The following is a 20,571-nucleotide window of genomic DNA, read 5'->3' on the forward strand; positions in this document are numbered from 1 at the left end:
TGCTAGAATTCTGTGGGAAAACCATCTCATTACTCTGTCCCTAAAATATTTGAAAGCCAAGATTTTTCAGTCTTGTATGCTTCTGTTCCTTTCATTTAGGTGTTACTTAACTATGGGAAAAAAGACTGGCCTGGAAATATGGACCTGCTTCATGTTCTATATTTTTGTAAGACCTTTCATGTGAATGGTTTCATAGATCAGATATTTAAAATACTATTGTGAGGCCATGTGCCTCAAAACACTGTAACCATAGTTTACAGAGAGTTGACAGAGCCTCTTTGGTTATAGCAGGATGTGCTGCTGACACGACGTGTTTCTAGATTAAAGAACTTCTCATTTGGGGCATGTGGGTGGCTCAGTGGATTAAGCCGCTGCCTTCGGCTCAGGTCATGATCTCGGTGTCCTGGGATCCAGCCCTGCATCGGGCTCTCTGCTGGGCGGGGAGCCTGCTTCCCCCTCTGTCTCTGCCTGCCTCTCTGCCTACTTGTGATCTGTCTGTCTAAAAAAATAAAATCTTAAAAAAAAAAAAGAACTTCTCATTCAGTAACGGTGCTGCTTTCTGAATCTGGTTCCATTCACTTAAGATAAAATATCATGTTCCATCATACTCAAATGGGTAAGTTGAGGAGAGATGAATGAATGGACTATTTGTAGACACATAGGCACAGAGAGTTAAGGGTGCCAGTATGAAGCAGTGACCCATCCCAAGGTAGCAACAGTGGAGAGCCCTTACCACACGTAGGCGTGTAGGTAAGAGGGGAGGAAGTGGTTATCTGTCTCCTACAGCTGTAGAAGAGCAGTGTCCAAAAAGAATTAATGTGAATTATCACTGTTAGCAGTGGACCCAAGCTGCTGCCAACCCAAAGGTTGGCAGGGAAGTAGCTGGTGGAATAAATACCCCCAAACCTCCTTCCTCTAGTTTTCCATGCAGTTACTTCCCATTGACTGAACCTAATTGGAAGCTAGAGGACTTCCTGAGGATAGCCTATTATTCCTATCCACGGATGTCAGGCTCCCAGGTCACAAAGCGGGGTGGAGAATGGATCAGCTTGGCAAATGGGAATATTCAATGTAGTCATATTTACAAATATTTGCCAGAGTTCTTCTGATATGAGGCTTTATGTAGACAATGAAAGAATTTATGAGAATGATAAAATCTAATTAATTAATTTTAATTGAAGCATACTTGACATGCAATATTTTATAAGTTTCGGGTGTACAGTGCAGTGACCCAACATTTGTATACATTGCAAAATGGTCACCATGATAAGTGTAGTTACCATCTGTCACCATGCAAAATATATTACAAGTTTTATTTACTATATTCCGTGTTGTACTTTACATCTCTATGACTTACTCATTTTATAACTCTCATTTTGTGCCCCTTAATTCCCTTCACCTATTTTGCCAGTCTCCTCAGAGAATGACAGAATTTTTTAAATAATGACATGTGCTGTATGAATTTACAATATTAAGTGTGAATGTATGTGTGTGTGTGTATGTGTGTGTGTGTGTGTATAGTAATTGTATATACCATGAAATATTGCTCCTGTTACCTTAGAGAATTTATAAAATTATAGTCAGTTAATGGTAAGGGAATGTTTCTGTCATAAATGCATTCAGATTCTTAATTCCTTAGGCTGGTTCTTTATTATCTGCTGATGTGATGTAATGTGGTAGGATGTATTCCATAATAGCCTGTGTTGGAGTGAACTTGACCTTAGATCAGAGTTTTTATATCAATTAACAAGAATTCACGGTCCCTATTTCTGTGATTGCCCAAAGTTTGTAGATCAAATATGGAGTTTTCATAAAAATTTTTATAGCCCTGGCTATCTTTTTTTTTTCATGTGTTACTATACACATGAATAATTGTACAGTACAGTACAATTATTCAATGAAATTTGCTCTTCAACATAAATTTTGAAATTTTTAGCTGAAGTTTTATTCCCTCCTATGATCTCTATTCTCTGCAGTGGCAATAGAAGAGATTTTATATACATCCTAGCTTTTTGGGAAGGAAAGGTGTTAAAAAGTTATTTTAAGCAAAGTACTACATTAAAAAATTTCCTTACTTTGTTGAAGCAATTTACTCTATACTTCCTTATATGCAATCTCCCGATAGTCTTTTTTTTTTAATATTTTTTTTTTTTTGACAGAGAGAGATCACAAGTAGGCAGAGAGGCAGGCAGAGACAGAGAGAGACAGAGAGAGGAGGAAGCAGGCTCCCTGCTGAGCAGAGATCCTGATGTGGGACTCCATCCCAGGACCCTGAGATCATGATCTGAGCTGAAGGCAGAGGCTTAACCCAATGAGCCACCCAGGCACCCTCCCAATAATCTTTTTTACACTCCTTAAAAAGTTAAACATAATGTTGTTCTAGGTATAGTATCTTTTACATTGCCTTTTGTCTGTTTCATGCCCTTCTTTGGGCTATGCATTGATACAGACTTTTTTTTTTTTTTTGGAAAGAGGGAAAGAAGTTACTTATTTTCACAGGAGAAAAGGATTATTGTACTTATTTTATACTATCTTCAGTAGGTTTCCTTGTATGGAAAAGTATAAATACGGAAAGCTGAGAGTTAATATTTGGGCTGTAGTTTCCTCTATACAATTAAATTCATACCTTTGATATCATTTGAAAATTGTTCCATGGATTTAGCCAACACAGGCAACACATGGAGAAGTAAAATGCCCTTGGAAGATTAGTACCCTCTATATAGTTCATAGGAACAGTAGCAGACCTTTTGAAACTCCTGAAATTGTTGAGATGTGTTAACTGACAAACTTTAGGATTGCCATATCATATTAAAACTTTAATGGAGATAACCAATGACCTTGACATACTTAAGATGAATTGTAGTTTGTGCACTTAAAAGGACAATGAAATTAAAAATATTTATATAATCATTCTTCAGAAAGCCCTGGACATTAGCATGAAGTTATAAGTTACCAGAACTTTTAAAAAAAAGCAGGGAGGAGGGAAATTCTTAGTTGGGTGGTCCTGGAATTTGTATATAGAATTGTTATATCTTTGGCAAGTATGAAGTAACTATGAGGGCACTACAGGTCACTGGGTGGTCCGATAAAGCAATTGAGTTATAATATGGGTCTAATTCTCCCCTGAGCAGCAATTGTAAGACATATATCAGAAATTTATCACCTCCTTTTTCAAGAGACCCTTTATCTAAAAAACTAGCAAATGCTATCTTTAATCTTCCTGGCATCAGTTGTGGTCTAAATAAATCATTTTAAAACAAATATGCTTAAAACCTTTTACCCTATTTAAAATGTGAGGCTTGACTAAAGTAAGTCTTTATCAAATTATAGTGGTGTCTTTGCCCTGTCTCTGTCTCCATTAGAAACCCCTATTTTTAGAGATTTGTAACTCAGATTTCCTTAAGGGAGGAACCATGGCACTCAAGTCAGTGAGAGTGAGTGACAGTTAGTCATTATTTTTTTTAAATGCTTTATTTCCAAACTGAACTAAGGGAAAACAAACAAAAGCCTGAAATAAGTTTAGGCAGCAATTTTTTTTAAAACCAGTAGCCTGAGCTTTAATTATGTAACTGAAGGATAAAAATTATATACTACTGAGAAAATGTACCCAGTCTGTGCTGGACATGGAAATATTTTCTAATCCTTTATCCTTACAATCAACCAAATTTCTGTCCCTCCCCCAACAAGATCTGAAGTCTTTGTAATTCTATTTGATTTAAATCCTCCAATTCCCTGTTATTTGTGCTTTTAGATCCTTTTTTAAGCTCTTTAATACCACATGAGTAGAATGTTTCTATTTAATACATTTTAGATAATTTGTAGCAAATAGTAATTTTGAGTTGAACATTGAATCATGTAAACACTAGATAATGTGGAAATTGTATATAAATGTTTTATCTCCTGTCCCTTGGGCAGCATTGTATAGGGGTCATGGATTTAGTAAAACTATCTAACTAATGGAGCCAAGTAGAATTGTAGCTGTAAGATGATTCTTATCCAGAATTATGGAGTTGAATCAGAGGGAACATGCCAGAAGTGTAATGGAAAAGGTGTTGATATGAAAGTGGATCCAAGGGTAGTTGTGAATCAAGGGGGTTGGTCAGAAACTGGAGTGAAGAGACATATAAAAATGGGTGAAGCCGAGAGAGAGACAGCAAGCAAAAACAGTGTGGGAATAGGCAAATACATTGCATGGACAAATTTTGGATATATGGGCCAATCCTTATAACTTGTTTTTATATGTGTGATTGTGTGTTTGCACACGAGTGAGCAGGATTCATTTAGAACCACTAGTATAATCTAGGCACTCTTTATTTTATCCAAAACTTAAAATTTCTAGTTTTTATTGGCACTACCACTTTCTTTAGATGGTGAGCTATTATGCTTATAATGTGTCCTGTCAGTGTGTATGTGGGAGGGGGGGTGTTTATGTTTGTGTTTTCTGAGTTTGTGGAAAAAAGAACCTATAATATATCATTAGATTTTGACTGAGTTTGTCAGGTAGTATCACAGGGTTGTGGCAGGATCAGTGATACCAAGAGAGTGATTTGAGGGGATTCACAAATTCAGGAGTTAGGGCAGAGCTAAATTACTAATCTAATTCTTTTAATTAGGACAACTGGAAAAATTAAACTGAATATTAAAAAAAATCTGCTTATAGGCAAAGGATAAAACAAAACAGTAAAGAACAACTTCAGTAGAATGTGGCAGAGTTCAAAGGCCCAGGGAAAAGGTTTTGGCTGCTTTGCATCTGGGGCCATTTTATTCTAAAGGGTGTGGCTTAGAAACTTGGTGGTGTTTTGGCAGTGTCACATGAAGGGGAGGAACTGGAATCTAGGGTCACCAAAGGGTGAGTTAGGGCCCTGGTGAATTCTCAACACCAGTTGAGTTAAGAATCCAACCAAAGTTCTAAGCCCTAAATAAAGGTAACTTGAAGAAGGCATGCCTTTTGGGGACTGTAGCTCAGTTGTAAATCATTTTAGTCTCTGAAATTATAATAAAATGAACTCATATTGGTAGTTTCTCTAGCTGAATGTTAAAGTTGAATTTAAATCATCTCTGGTGAGATATATCATCATTGTTTACCTCAGTTTATTTCTAAAAATAATTTTGTAAATACAGTGTTTGGAAAACAATAAAAAGTAACCAGATAACTAAAGAAAATATTAGCAAAAGAGCAGGAAAAGAAAAAAAAACAGACAATATAAATAAGCCCACTGTGGCTTAATATATTGGAGTTATCAGACAGAGATTTAATAATTGTTCTTGTTATGTTTGAGATGGAGAATTTTTGCTGAAATCAGGAAACTGTTAAAAAAATAAAAGAACCAAATGGGAATTCTAGAATTTAAAATTATAAAGCCAAATTTATGAATCTGAAGTTTGGGTACTAAACATATTAGACATAGATGAAGAGAGAATTCATAAACTGGAAAGTAGATTAGAAGGAAATATTCACACAGAAGTACTGAGTGACCAAAAGATGAAAAATGCAAAAAGCAAAAAATGACATAGCTGATATAGTGAAGATCTAGTATGTTTATAATTGAAGACTTGAAAGAAAGGAAAGTCTTTTCCAGAAGACTGGAAAAAGCAATATTTAAAGAGATAATAGTTGAGGAAAGTCCCCATTTGATTAAGACTTCAAGTTGCATATTGAAGAAGTGCCAGTTTAGTAGCCTAAATAAAAAGAATCCATCTCTAGTCACAAAGAGAAAAAAATCTTATAAACAGAGAATAAGAGAAGTTGAATCAAAGGGGCAATAATTAAGCTGATAGCTGACATTTTAGCCAAGCGGATATGAAATAGGGATATAAATAAGGAATCAAATCAGGACATAAGATTATCCTTAATGTCCATGGAGCAGAAATCAATAGGGGTAGCTAAAGTAATTCTCCTGTTGAAGATGATAGAAACCTTAAAGTGAAATCACTCAGGGGTACAAATGGTGGAGTTGTATATGTGTAAGTGAATGCATTTGTGGACTCCTCCTAGTATCTTCAGCAGTTAAGCATGTATATATTGGTCACAGATTTCTGGAAGTGGCTTTTTTTTTTAAGATTTTATTTATTTATTTGACAGAAAGAGAGAGATCACAAGTGGGCTGAGAGACAGGCAGAGAGAGAGTCTTCCCTCTGAGCAGAGGACCCGATGTGGAACTTGATCCCAAGATCCTGAGATCATGACCTGAGCCAAGGGCAGAGGCTCAATCCACTGAGCCACCTAGGCACCCTGGAAATGGCTTTTTAGCCTAGTCTTCATTGCTTTTTGTTATTTAAGATGGGGACTGATGTTTTTACAGCATTCTTTTAATAATGCTGCTCTTATATAGCATTGTTCCCTTTCATAGGTTATATTGGCTTAGATGGCTCTTTTAATACTTAATAATGGAGAATGTAGCAAGAATCCAGGCCTTGCCTTACTTGCAAAAGAACATGACGGGGGTGGAGGGGGAGGGCACTTGGCTGGATCAATCTGTAGAGCATACAACTCTTGATCTTGGGGTCATGAGTTCAAGACCCACATTAGGCATAGAGTTTACCAAAAAAAAAGAAAAAGAAAAAAAGAACAGGGCTTGCCACTGTCTGATACAAAGTTGGTCCAAAGCAGTCTAGATAGTGTGTGCTAACACTAGAACATAAGACTATGAAAAAGTACTTTCTATTTAAGAAAGTAGAAGGGAAACTCATTGGAAAGATCTGTGTCGAAAATATTTAGCATGAACAAATATTTTAAAAATACTATGATTTGTATATTACCACTGAGAAACAGATCTTCAGTTCAATAATCCTTCAAGTCAAGAATTGGTCCTGTGCCCATATTTTTCTCCAAAAATGGAAATGTTCCCCTTTCCTCTTAATAAAACCAATGACTTGTAACTGTATTCTTTTTTTTTTTTAAAGATTTTATTTATTTGACAGAGAGAAATCACAAGTAGATGGAGAGGCAGGCAGAGAGAGAGAGAGAGGGAAGCAGGCTCCCCGCTGAGCAGAGAGCCCGATGCAGGACTCGATCCCAGGACCCTGAGATCATGACCTGAGCCGAAGGCAGCGGCTTAACCCACTGAGCCACCCAGGCACCCCTTGTAACTATATTCTAAAGAAAGTTTTCTCAGCTGTCAAAGTGCTAAAGGCAGTCTCTCACTATTTACAACAAGCATTTTAAGAACAAGTATGTTATATTTTTAAATGTATCCTAATATTATACCAGCTTCACATCTTTTAGCAACTCTCAACTGCATCTAATCTCATCATATTGCCTGTGCAATCTACTTGATTTGGCCCTGTCTATGTGATATGAAGATAAAGAAAGCAAGCTAAGGAAAAGATTTTGACAAATGAAAGGCCATAGTTAATTAAGTTATTTATGTTGAGACTTAAGGCAACAATTCTGCCAAAAGTCGTGTCTGAAATTTGAGATGCCCTGAAATAAAGATAGACTCTGTGAGCATTTTCCAAATAGATCCAGTTCAGACAAGGACAAATAATAATGCCTGAACCAGTTGCAGAAAAAGATCAAAAATTAGTATGACGATGTGACACTGACCCAGTCATGAGTAAATGTACAACTTAGGTAATGAGCAGATTCAGGACCCAGTGCCTTTCTTTGGGCTTTGCTTTCAAAGGCCTGAGATGAAGACTTTCCTACCTTTCAAAGAACGTGCAACTTTGCCTGAAAACATTTGGCAGAAATAAAAACGGGCTTATATGAGTGTCTTAATTCTGTCTTATAGTTAATTAAGAAAAAAAATGAAGAATTACTGAAGCAGATGACCCATTTAATATAGCATCGTGTGACCAGTGTTTCTTTTCTGTAAATCTTTAAAGCTAAAGGGGTCAACATTAAAAACTTTTCTATGTTGATCATTAAACTAAGTGATAATCTTTATAATCCTTTGGAATATAAATTCTGTGAGACATAGGGTGATGGGAAGCAGAGGAAAAGAAATTCAAGTTCTTTTTGCAGGCTTTGGCTTTTTACCATCTGCTTGTTGATTCATTGGTCCCATTTCTTCCTCATCTGTTTATTTGCATAGCAGCACCAGCTGCCCCCTCAAATTTGAATTGCCTGACTTAATCAGACAGGCCCCTGATTGAGAACTGAGTTACAAATTGGCAGATGAATACCAAATTGTTTTTAATAAGACACAGAGTTCTGGGTGCTTTGTGCCCATGCTATAACTGTTTGCTGGCAGCTACAATAACCAGCAGCGTTCCTTTCATCTTGAAGAGAAAGGCAAAAGGCATTCAAAGGAAGCCTTTGGATTTTGTACTCAGAATTTCCACTCATCTGCCTAATGTTCTTTTTTTTAATTAGAAGGATACACAAATGACTTAATTAATCAAGCCTGTCTTAGGGAATTATGCATTTATTAATGGTTTCTGCACTCAAGCACATTATTAAGGGATTTGTGCTAAGCACCTGACATAAAGCAGACTAATTTTGCTTGCTTTGCTTAATGTATTGAGAAACGGCATGTTGATCAGATTTCAAAACATTCAAGCTATGAACTAATGTCCTATTTAGAGGTTTAAAAATTCAGTGCATTGGCAATTCAGCCTTATAATGCTTTTTTTTTTTCTTTCACAAGGCACTCTACAACGGGAAAGGAAGAATAACTTGATGGGAGGAAAAAACATTAAAAGGTGTAATAAAAGGATAGAGTAGAGGGGGAAGATCTTGAGGTCAAGGCATAGCCATTGGATATTGAATTTGTGGTTTCTTGCTTTGGTTTTTCCATACTTTAGGATGGTCTTTCCATTCTCAATTTTCAATGACCATATCTGAGTAGTTCTTGCAAAGCCTTCCCACTGGGTATGTGAATGGCTGAAGCAAATGGACTACAGCTACTATAGACTTTGTCAGAGTTGAGTGTGAATCCATATTCAAATGGCTGATCTAATTGTATTCTGAGCTCCTTAGGTTAGTGACTATTTTAATTATTTTTAATCATGAATGATTAAAAACAAATTATCTGGTGTGGTCAATATCATTATTAAAAAGACATTATGTGTTGAACCATAAATTCCTCCACATAGAACATATAAATTTAATGCTTCAGGGGCACATGGGTGGCTCAGTCAGTTGAGTGTCAGGTTCTTGCTTTTGGCTCAGGTCAGGAGGTCTCAGGGTCATGAAATTGGGCCCCATACTGGGCATAGGGCCTGCTTAAAATTCTCTCCCTCTGCTCCTTCTCCCTGCACTCTTTCTCTCTCAAATAAATAAATATTTAAACATTTAATGCATCAAAGTTATCCTTCTCATGGCTTCAATAACCAAAAAATAATATGAGAAACATATTACAGAATTATCTCTGCACATCAGTAGCGAAAAGGAATCTGGTTTGATCAAATGGAGAACAAGCTTTATGAATTCAGGGCATTTTTCCAGTGTCTCATTTGTTGCAACAGTGGCTAGATGATGTCATAGAAAAGAAGTGCTCCACAGGCTACAAATATTCAAGTCCTACAATTCAGCACAATCCTAGCAAAGCAGAGAATACAGATGACCTGTGTTCACTGTACAATTGTGGTTCAAAGAAAGGTCTTTTTGAGCCAAATGACTAGCTTGGATTAGAATCTTGCCTCTCCTACTTAACCATTATAGCAACCGTGCACTACTCATGTAGCCTCTCTAAACCTCACCTCTAAAATGGGGATAATAATAGTATTACTAGACTAGTGACTGAATGAGATAAGACAAGTAAGAATTACAGTTATATTAACATTATTATTATTAATCAGTCATCAGCCATTTGCTGTGGAATTGACCATGAACTACCCCCTTTTAAAACAAAAGGGACAACTACTACCACCACTCTTGCTTTATCCTGTTTTTTAAGGTATTTTGCCTCATTGTGGAAAGACTTCTTGAAAGAATAATTTACCTTTACTTTTTTTTCCCTCAGTTCTCTGATTCTTTAAACAACTTAGTTTAGCTTCCTCAGATATCATTGCATCATTTAAACTGCTCTCAGGAAGGTGGTCGATAGCTGATTTGGTGGTCAGGGGACACTTTTTAGAACTTGTTTTACTTGATTTCCAAATCTGTATTTCTGAATAGACCACCTTTTCCCTCACCTCTAGATTGGTATATCTGAGAGTCTAATATATGTGTCACTGTGAGGAAGGCACTGCGGAGAAATGGAATAGACATTCTGGAATGGAATGTGGGCTTCTGCATCTTAAGGTGAATTCAAGAATGATAGACATCACTGAAAATCTTCTCTAGGCTACCTTAGTATCTTAAGTTCCTATAATTAGTCATTAATTTGGGTTCTGGCAAGGATATATGCCCTTTGAAAGAAATCCATTTATGGTATTATCAATCATTATTAGCACTTCAAAGAGCTAAGTTATGACCCCAAGAGAATGGGACATAGAAAAGATACATTTTGGATAAATAAGGATAAAAAATCTTGGAATGACTGGAGCATGTTTCTGGTAGTGGGATGCCAGTACAAAGTAAGGTCGCTTGAGAAGCACAATGAGAGAAGTACATTATTTCGTATTTTTTACCCTGCCATCTAATAATAAAAGAAAAATAGAAACCACTGCTTATTGAAATCTTTGTCAGGCACATTAGCGAATGTATTATATGCCCAACCTAATTTAATCCTTACAATAACTATGTAAAGTAAATAAAATTAACCCCTTCAGAAGAAACTGAAGATTAAGTGATTGAGCAATTGGCTAAAGTCATGAAACAGATAAATAATGAAGCTTAGGTTTGATTCATTCATTTATTCATTCATTCAACAAGTACTTTGTAATATTATATGACAGCTACTTTTCTGGCTTTAGGGTATAACAGGAAGCAAAATGTATGCTGTCATGGGGCATATATTCTGGTGGGTGAGACAAAAAAGAGTTTTCGTAGCATTTGGAAAAGATTGATTGTTCATAACATCAGACCAGTTTTAAACCAGTTTAATTTGCAGGCCAGCCTGTTAGAGCATCTTGCATTTCAAAGTCAGCCAGTTATAAACAGATTCACTCTATTAAACACACCCTGACCACCAGCTAAGCACCAGACTCACCTGAGCGCCCATGCTTTTCTTTTCTTTTCTTTTTTAAAAGATTTTATTATTTATTTGAAAGAGAGAGAGAAGAAGCAGGGGGAGGGGCATTGGGTGAAGCTGACTTCCTGCTGAGCAGACTTGTGTTGCTCAGTCCCAGGACCCTGAGATCATGATCTAGGCTGAAGGCAGATGCTTAACTGAGCTGCCCAGGCACCCCCACATCAGCTTTTTAAAAATCTGATAATCTGCCAATCCCTGAACTCCACACTTCTCAAAAATCAGATCTAAAATCAGCTTATGATTTGCTGAGAGAGATTAGGCCTGGCAGTTTAGCTATCTTGTTTTCAAGAAAGGAATAATTGCATTGCTGAATATGAAGACAAATATATAGAAGTTGAACTTAAAATACTGGTTTAGAGCTACAGTCAAGCTATAATGAAATATTTTTTTCTAAACATCAAGAATACAGAAAAGTGTTTATTGTAGAATTCAGCATTTTTAAGATAATTCTAAATACCATATTTTGACTAATAGATTTGTTTCAACTAGTTAATTCACTGTTAGCCTTTCAATCAAGGAGAAAATGGATAAAAGAAGCAAGAAGGGAAAGGCCAGGAGAGGATTTAAGTAACCAAGTTGCACATAACTAAAGTAACAAATAAATATAAAATACATTATATAATAAATGTAAAATACATTGCATGTTAGAAGCCTTTTCCTTAAGCAATGATTAATCAAAAATGTAAAATTATAAATAAATAAAATAGAAATAAATCAATAGATGAATTTAAAATGGACCTAAGGAAATTTTCAAATGAGATTCTGGGGTAGATTGTACAGCTGGAGTAAAAGAAGCCTTGTCCTTTGTTTTCATAAATGGGCTCAGGCTGAAATAGTCTGAAAAAAGAAATTGGAAGTGGAAATTACCAGTTTAGAAGGTCTTTAATATGTGGTAAACATTTTCAAAGAATATAAAAAAATAAGCAAGTGAGAAATAAAAACAGTTTGAGATAAAACCACTAGTCCCTGAAATAATAATAATAAAAAAAAGAACAAAAAGTCTTCTATTGTCTAAGAATGAAGAGCTCACTAATAAGGACATCTATTAGATATTGTATGGAAAGTAGACTTTGGAAGAGCCAGTGTCCCATATTATTCAAGAAACAAAAAAATCAACTCTCCAAAATATGTCCAGTGATGCTACTTCAAGGGAAACATTAGTGTCCAGAAATTGCCTGTCCTTCTGAATTCACAAGGAGTATGATGTAGAAATATAGATGACCAACACTCAAGTTTCTTACTGATTTAGTCCATTCTAGTTAATGCTCTCATTACCATAGGCTATTAGTCTCCTTAGAGTATTGAAACCACTTGAGTAGTAGGGACTTATAACAATCCTAAGCCTTTTACCCTGACTGAACATTTAAGTATTGCTTTGGGAACATTATCAGAAGAACACTCTTCTTCTTTGTGACCCTCGTTATGTACATGTAGTACAAATATACTTTGCAAATAGAACTGTGAGATAGATTTTTTTGGTAAAAGTTCCAGACATTCCTCTCCACATAATTAAATTATAGCTGATCTGAATTTACAGGTAATACACATATTATTTGCGATTCAAGAGAAAGCTGCAGAATTAACTTTAATTCTAGAATCTCTATGGAAAAATGACTCTGTGGACATAGCAAAGTAATTGGACCACAACTCATATGATTTCAGATTGATTCTTCTTACCCTTTACCTAAAAATTTTCAATATCCCCTTAAAACTGAAGTCAAGGAAGGATGTAGGCCATTTGTGAGTAGCTTAATAGAGAAAGGACTAATTATTACTTGTATCAATTCTTGTCACCCTTAAAATCGGAAAAGTGGAAAGAACAAACAGAATATTAAACCAGAAGTTATCTAAGTTATCAGTTACTATTGAACTCCTGTGGCCTAAATCCTTAACTCTTAGCGCCATGCTCTTCCCCCTCTAGAACTTACAGATTGTCTTCCTGTGAACCACTCCCTGGCAGGGTTATGAGACTAGGAATAGTTCAATTCTAGATTTTTTTTTTTATTGTGGTCAACTATACATAAAATGATGTTTACATTTAGCCATTTTAAAGTGTATAATTCACCAAGGTAGTAAGGATTATAAGGGAATACCCTGAACAATTTTATGTTAACAAATTAGGTAGCCTGAATGAAATGGACAGAATCATATGCAGACATAATTGAAATTGACTCAGGAAGAAATAGAAAATGAGAATCAGCCTATGGCAAGAGGGTTGAGACTCAGGGAAAGAGCATTGCGATTAGAAACAGCAAAACCCTAAGTGGGGAGAATACTTGGTGTGTTCACAGAATGACAGAGAGGCTGCCATGGCTACACAGAGTGAATGAATGGAATCATGTTGTGGGGCACACTCAGAAAGGTAAGGAGGTGCAGTGTAGGGTAGGTTTAATTTCTATAATCTCTTTAACTTCATATCATAGTGGATTAATAAAACAACAGTTTATTTTATGCTATTGCCGATTTGGGTTTTCAGTGACTGTTTTACATGGTTTCTTAAGGACCTAAGCAGATAGACCATTGACTATTTGGAACACATGGACTCCTTGCTGGTTGCAGAAGAGAAGTAGATAGTTATTATACCATAGCTCTTCTATACCTTGGCTCCACCTAATTTCAAGGAGTCTGAGGTATATGGTTGAACAGCAGACTTTTTGATGAGCCTTATTTTTATTTTATTTTATTTTTTTTTTGCCATTGGGAGCAGGATCTTTGAAGGCCGTTGTAAAGAGTGATTGTGATTGGCACCCTCTGGATGATTTTAACTTAATGTGTTAACCAGATCATACTGGCTGCTTTCTTATATGGAGAATGACAGAAGGAACTTAAGAGTGGGAGCAGAGAGAGATAAGTTCCAAGCCAATTGCAGTAACCTAGGCATGAGATGATGATCCTAGGGACCAGCATGGTCATGGTGGAGGTAATCAGAATTGGTCAGATTCTCTGTGTATTTGGTTGTGGTCTTAATATATTTTGTTAATTAGCAGAATGTCATATGAGGAACTCATATTGCCATCATTAAGCTATTACTAGTATCACTGATCTTTAGAATTTGAATGTAGGTCCTTTCAGTACAAAAGCCCAGACTCTAAACCACCTTTGTAACAGTGCAAAAACTAAGGAAAGAAAATTGTTCTAAATCTTGTACTTAATAAAAATGTCATTGACATTATTCTGTAATCAACCTGAGTGCATAATTACTTCACCTAAAATAATAATATCATAGTGTCAGCCAACCAGCAATTAGCTCTCTTTTGTGCTAAGTTTTGGTTTAGCAGTGATACCTCATATATGACAGTCTGTATATTTTATTTTTTAATCTTAAGGTTAAGAAATTGAGCAACGCATGTTTATCCTATTTCTTCTGCAGGCAAAAGGTAATTTCTCAGGCACTAAATACAAATGATTGGCCAATCACTTATAGAAGAGGAACCTCCCCTATCAGATTTTATAATCACATCTTTTTTTTTTTTAAAGATCTCTGTTTAAAGAAACATTTTCCTGTTTATATCAATGATTCAAGACTCCTTAGATATGAAATGAAGTCTTGAATGGTTTGGCTAGAATTATTTAAATAATCATTTCCTTTTAAATCAATAGCACATACTTTTAACAAGAGGAAAAAAAACAGAGAAAGGCCCATGAAGACAACCAATACTGGACATTGTTTTACTTGTTACAGAAAAGTGTATGAATTTGAAAGCAATTTCAAGAGATGGCTGTCAGTGGCTGTCAAACATTTTATGGACATGGAATTTAAATTTTCATAGCATTTCATTTCATAGAATTATTATGTCAGGGCCAACAAAAAATAGGGCTATAATTCCTCTGGTTTGTATCATTAGAAATCTTTTTAAAGATATATGCTTATAAGATGATTAAAATTTTGAATCATGACACAAAATTGATGATTCATAAATTACACATGTATCAGCATTGTTACAAAATTATATTGTACTCTGTATGTACATAATATATTCTCAGTGCCCATAACCTACATTTCATTTTCAAAAGAAGCCAAAGTTTCAAAAAGAAGCCATGCATATCCTATCTTCATAGAGAGTTCATATGCATCCATTTATGTCTGCAATAAAGAAGGTGATAACAAATGGAAAAAAAAAAACAGATAAAGAAAGCTACAGCTTTCTTATTTCCTTCAGGCCCCATGCAGTTACCCAGGTAAAGGGCTTTGTATAGCAGCAAGAATTGAATTCAATAGACCTGTGTACTGTGAAATTTAAGATTGGAAATGAATTTAGGAAGACATCTGCTTTCAAGAGAATCTCATCCCTTCACTGTCCTAAACTTACACCTTTTTCTAGCTCGCATGTTCACCCTGTTTTTTTCCCTGAGGACATTATTACTCTTCCTTTATGCCTGAAAAAGGAGAATCGGTCACTGATTCCTGATGTAAGCATTCCTGTTTTGAGAATCAGCTGAAGTCTGTGGTCACTTTCCCTAACAAAAGAATATGTAATTAAAGATATGATTGTTTATAAATGATATTATGGTTCGCATCTGTGAGTCTCAAATTTCATCCTCAGGTAGACCACATTTATGCTTGGTCTTTTCAGATACTGTGTCAGTATTTGTATTATTTAGAAGGGACAAGTGGATCTAAATGTAATGATTTCAAGCAAAAGTATAAAAAACTTGAGTTTCATGATATGCATATATGTAAGTAATTTCATTATATAAAAATTTCACTATATAGAAACTCCTATTGTATTTATAATTTCAGTACACTGGCAGTTTCAGTGAACTCATTGAATTGTAGCTAGAGGGTCCTTGAGCAGGTGAGATGAAAGTATGCATTATAGCGGACATGGTACAGTTGTTTGACATGGATGTTTTGAAGGTGATGATGAGAAAGTCTAGGGTTTGTTCATGAGATAGGTAGCTGAAGAGGAGTAGAGGATAATATTGTTTTAGGTTAGAAAATCAAGAAACTGAGGTCAGGGTACAACTTTGTTCATCCATATGGATGTTAAGTGACTAAGAAGTGCTAACAGGTGTAGTGGTTAAGAGCCAGGGGAATGAAAAGATGTTGGTTGATTGCAACTGAAAGATGAGGTAGTAGGTGGTAGAACCAGATGGTATAAGCTTTAAAGACCTGTTTTTGTTTGTTTGTTTTTTGTTTTTTTAGTTTTGTTTATTTGTTTCTGATGGAGGTAGAAAGAGAAATAGTTTAGAAGTGGCCATGGGAAGGAAGAACAACAACTACTAAATTTCTTGTGGCCAAGGTATATGAGCTATGAAAGCAAAGTATTTCTGCTCAAGAACAATGCTTTTAGGGAACAGCCAGGTTTCAGTTTAAAAAAAAAAAAACAACAAAAATAACTCACATTTATTGAGTAGTTAAGATGTGTCAAGCTTTGTTCTTAATGTTTTATAAGAAGATTAAAGGCATGCTCAGTAGGGTTTAAAATGGAAGGGATTTGTACATCTAACAGGACTCCGTGAAAGGGTTTGAGAGGGAGAGAAGTATGATTGGATTATATTAGGTAGTATATGCCTATGGGGATAAAAGCCCTTACAACTTGTACTTGCTACTCAAAGTGGGGTTCGTGGAGCTGCAAAGTCAACATCACCTAGGAGAGTATTAGAAGTGTAGAATTTTACATCTCTTCTTGACTGACTGAACCAGAGCTGCATTCATAAAATGTATTCCGCAGTGATGGATATGGACATTAAAGTTGGGAGGCACTGCTTTAGAGGACTATTTGGTCTTTCAATTAAGGTGAATAACCTAGTAAGAATTGGGGATTTAGGGGTCCTGGGTGGCTCAGTGGGTTAATAAGCCTTTGCCTTCAGCTCAGGTCATGGTCTCAGGGTCCTGGATCAAGCCCCCGCATCAGGCTTTCTGCTCAGCAGGGAGCCTTCTTTCCCCTCTCTCTCTGCCTGCCTCTCTGCCTGCTTGTTATCTCTCTCTCTCTCTGTCAAATAAATAAAATCTTAAAAAAAAAGAATTAGGAATTTAGAGGATGAGATTTTAGGAAGAATATTAGAATACATGTCCACTTTTAAGAAACTCGTAAGTAAATCTTTGTGCACATGATGTCAACCTGCTGGGTGCAGACAAAGGCATAACAGAAGCACATTACAGTGAGTTGACTTGAACATAGGCTGCCATTCCAAGGAAACCACTGATTTCCAGGTAGCTGGCATTCGCATGGACATCTACACCAGCTGCCAGAACACCACTCACTTGCTTTATGGTTTGAGTGAGTGAGTATGCTGGGCATGAGCAGAAGTTTCCAAGATAAAAGAAAACTGTCTATATGAAACTGTGATAATAATTAAAGGCTTGGAAATATTATGGTAAACATTATCCTATTTCTCTTCTCTACTTATCTTATCATTTAGACTTATTTCAGGAAGAGACTCTCTGAGCCCAGAAAACAGAATAAGCATTTTCCTTAGATTAACTTTTGTTTTTAGGATATCTAACATAGTATTTAGCCATTATGTATACTTGATGGATATTTGCTTATAAGAATGGAAAAAAGTTGTGGAAAGCTTTTCTATATGTGCCAAAAGCATACCTCAGAATCTTTATATATAATCTGATAGTGTAGCTAATAAAAATGAAATAATTCCGATTCCTTTGCAGGGAATTACATCCTGATGAGATATTACGTGAGGTTCTTAAGATGAAGATAACAGACAAACCGACTGATGTACTAGGAAATACTTTTAGAACTTAGGAAAATCCAAATTGGCTTTTAATTACTTGGACAATTACTGAAAATCATATAATCTTTGATTATTTTGGATTATGAATGATACTCTCAGGTTTTCTAGGAGCAAGATGATTTAACATTTGGAAGGTGACACATTTAATCAGAGGCTAATCCATTTTATATAAAATTGAGTAAGAACATAGAAAAATGGAAATCTCTTGGTTACTTACAGCTACTAGAATTTAAATTATTTGAAAATAAATACATGTAACTCAATGACACAAGTGTATTTCTCCTTTTCAAGAAATAAACATTTGTCAAATTAAAAATTCTAGTGATTATGAGACAACGAAAGATTGTGAGTTTAATCCAAGAAAAGGAATTGCAAAATTTATTTAACAGTTTGATAGATTGCATCAGTGGCCCCAGTTAATAGCTTCCCTCTGTTATGCTGTTTGTCCTATATTTTTGTGGTCCCTCCTACTCTGACTCTGGGCTTAGCTAAATGCCTTGCTTTAGGGATGCCTAAATGCCTTGCAGTGGGATGCTATGTCACACAACACATAGTAATGTGTGTGATTGGGCTTGCTTTCTCTCGATCTTCTGCCTTCACCATGAGAAAGTGCCTGGGATAGCCTGATAGATGATGACATGGAATAGAATTGAGTCATCCCAGTTGTCCCAGCTGAGGCCTACACATGTGAGAGAGCCCAGCCAAGCTTAGCAATGCTGCCTTGTCCACCCAAAACTGGCTATTGACGTGAATTCTGTCATGCACAGCTCAGATGAGCAGAATACCTAACCAACTAAAAGAATCATGAGCATAAATAAATACTTATTTTTATATGCTCCTGACATTTTGTGGTTGTTTGTTATGCAGTATTGTCATGGCAATAGACAGCTGATACAAAGAAAGGATTAGCATCCTACAGTTTACTTGCAATATATTATAATCTAGGTTTAGTTTGTGTTCAAAATTATACACACAAACACACACACAAATGCAAACACATGGATTCAGGCTGAGTAAAATTCCACTAGAATATTTTTAAATGTGTGAAAATAAAGAATAGTAGAAAACATGACAGAAGGAGGAAAGTGGTTTCAATGCATGCATGAAAGAGATGCTTATTTTCAATGATAGTTTGGGCTTCAGCATTTGCTTCCAGTTGTGTTGCTATGTACTTCTCCCAATAGCATTGTTTCTGTCATACATGACATATATGTATACTAAAGGAGTCCAGCTTATAATGAGTCCAGTGTGTTCAAGCCATAGTGAGATCATTTGTATCATTTGGTAATTATTAGTATTGATGTCATAAAATTTTATCTTAATGCTGATAACTATGAAAGCAATGATAGCTAATACATATAACATTTATTATATGCCAGGTACTAGTCTAAGTTTTTTACATACATTAAATCATGTCTTCCTCATAGGAATCCATATAGTAGCTACAGTGGCTTTTACCATTGATACATGAAGAAACTGAGGCACAGAATGGCTGAGTTACTTGTTGAGGTTCACATAGGAAGCCAAGTAATATGGCTGTCAATCCCATGCTTGAACATACTGCCTTTCAAATTTGTATTAGTCAAGGATATCTTTCCATTTGCTAAAAGGAACACCCAAGTGAGGAGAGAGCTCAAGTGGAGGAAGAGTGGTATCCATTATGTTTGCTCAATATAAAACCATTCTTTCTTTCCTTCTAAGTAATTTAACTTAGAAAATGAGACAATTTTGTATGCATTTGGCAAGAGGTCACTGATTAGGTTTCTTCAGGGTAATAATTCTTCTGTTTTTTTCATTGCTGTAGTTAGATGTGCCAGTTTATATGGTTCATTTGTAAAGTGCGATACAGCAGATTGGGTAGGAATAATAGGCAGGAATACAAGAGGAGTAATGAAAAGGCATAAAGCAGGTAGGCATAAAAGTCTGTGATGAGACTATGTTAGGGACCTCATTCTTTAAACTAGTAGTTCTCGATTTTTAGTACACATGACTCACCCTGCAGAAATCTGGATTTCACCTTCAGAGAGAGTCTAGTTTAACATGTTGAGATGGGGGAAGAAATCTGCATTCCTAAAGCACATCAGGCAATTCTTATGCACATAGTTTCTGGAGCAGCACTGTCCAATAAAACTCTCTGTGGTGATGGAAATGAAATGCCTATATCTGTGCCATCTACGTTTAATACATGTTCAATTGAGGAATCAAAGTTTTAATTTTACTAAGTTTAATTTTAATTTTAAGTAATTTAAGTTTCAATGGTAATAACCACATGTGGCTAGTAACTTTTGTATTGGGCAGCTTTAGAGTAGGGGTCAGCAAATAATGCCCATTTATTTACATACTGTTAATGGTTGTTTTCAGTGTACAAGAGTCAAATTGAGTAGTTATAACAGATACCATATGGCTTGCAAGGCAGAAAAGATTTACTGTCTGTTCCTTTACAGAAAGGGTTTCCCATCTCTTGGTCTGGAGAGAAGGGAAACAATGCTCTGTAACCTGGGTTTTCTTTTGAAGGTAATAGGGAGCCAAAGAGATGTTTTTATAGGAGATTGTGAATGGGTTGAATAATTATATCTATATTGCAAGGTGCTATCATGGACAGGTTTTGGTATATTTTACTAGAATCACAATAATCAAGACTCCAAAATAACTGATATTTCAACATTTTTTTTTCATATCTTGATATCCATGGGCATATGTATCAGATGTTTTAAAAATAAGATTTTACTTTTAAGTAATTTCTTAAAACGTGGGGCTGAAACCGACAAATCTGAGATCAATAGTTGCACACTCC

Source organism: Neovison vison, chromosome 9 (genome assembly GCF_020171115.1).
Source record: "Neovison vison isolate M4711 chromosome 9, ASM_NN_V1, whole genome shotgun sequence".
Classification (NCBI taxonomy): Eukaryota; Metazoa; Chordata; class Mammalia; order Carnivora; family Mustelidae; genus Neogale; species Neogale vison.